Source organism: Schistocerca americana, chromosome 7 (genome assembly GCF_021461395.2).
Source record: "Schistocerca americana isolate TAMUIC-IGC-003095 chromosome 7, iqSchAmer2.1, whole genome shotgun sequence".
NCBI classification, from domain to species: domain Eukaryota; kingdom Metazoa; phylum Arthropoda; class Insecta; order Orthoptera; family Acrididae; genus Schistocerca; species Schistocerca americana.
This window is the reverse complement of record NC_060125.1, coordinates 456,527,613-456,528,829: the sequence shown is the minus strand read 5'-3', so window position 1 is coordinate 456,528,829 and position 1,217 is coordinate 456,527,613. Positions and strand designations below refer to the sequence as shown.

Below are 1,217 nucleotides of genomic sequence, written 5' to 3'. Positions count from 1 at the left end.
GTGCAACTCTTCATTGGATTTTCTATATCCTTCTGTTAATCCCACATTCTAAGGATCCCTGCTATTCTCAAAAATCGGTCACACGATTTAGTAAGCCACTTCTTTCGAAGATGAATTGCGTTTCCTTAATATTCTTCGTACGATTGTCAGCTGCGTAACAGCTTCCCCTACAATTATTTTCTTGTGACCATTCCTCTTTAGATCAAAGTACTTGATCAGACCGAGCGAGGTGGTGCAGTGGTTAGCACACTGGACTCGCATTCGGGAGGACGACGGTTCAATCCCGTCTCCAGCCATCCTGATTTAGGTTTTCCGTGATTTCCCTAAATCGTTTCAGGCAAATGCCGGGATGGTTCCTTTGAAAGGGCACGGCCGATTTCCTTCCCAATCCTTCCCTAACCCGAGCTTGCGCTCCGTCTCTAATGACCTCGTTGTCGACGGGACGTTAAACACTAACCAACACCACCACCACTTGATCAGAAGAACACCCCCAACTGAGGGACATATTAATAGAAGATATATTGGTAGGATAAGAATCCGTCTCAGTTGTAAGTAACTTGTCTTTTTTACTGCACGATAGGTTAAGGCCTAAAACTCCATCATCTGGTGCCACCAACTGTGGACAGGAGGAAGAGCAACTAGCTGACAAGAACTGTGGAGATGATATTCCAAAGTAGAAAGTAAAGCTGTGATTGTTGATATTAGATTATTAAAATATAAAGGATGTGCGGTGGTCGGCCCAGTGAGTCACGAGGGCTCAACCCCACACAAAAATGGGATAAAGACGATTATATACAGGGAGAGACAATAATAAATAATAAAACAATAATGAATTAGTACCAACACACATGCGTAGGAACAGCAATTGTGGCGCCCGCCTTGACGGTCGACAAGGAAATGAATAGTACAGCCTGCCAGCAAGCCAACCGAACGTGAAAGTGGGACCGACTAACGTAGGAACCACCTCCCTCTATGTTAGCGTCTTTGTTTCAGTCTTAGCGTTATTTGGTGCGCCGTTTGATCCCTCCTGACTGGCTGGCCCGACCGCCACATATTCCTGATTTTTAACTTATGTGAGTAATACCACTTTTCACGGATTACCTTAAATTTTTCAATGCGAGTCACATAGTTCTTACAAGCTAGCTGCTGGTCATGTTGCTCGACGTTTATGGTACTTGATTCTGGAGCTTTATGCTTCCGGAACTAGTTCATGCAAT

General features: G+C 44.4%; 1 non-coding gene across 1 annotated transcript; it reads left to right on the top strand.

The window, feature by feature from the left end:
* The first annotated feature begins 223 nt into the window (after positions 1-223).
* Positions 224-296, top strand: Trnaa-cgc. The gene has a single exon. It is a non-coding gene; the product is annotated as a tRNA-Ala (tRNA).
* Positions 297-1,217: the final 921 nt, after the last annotated feature.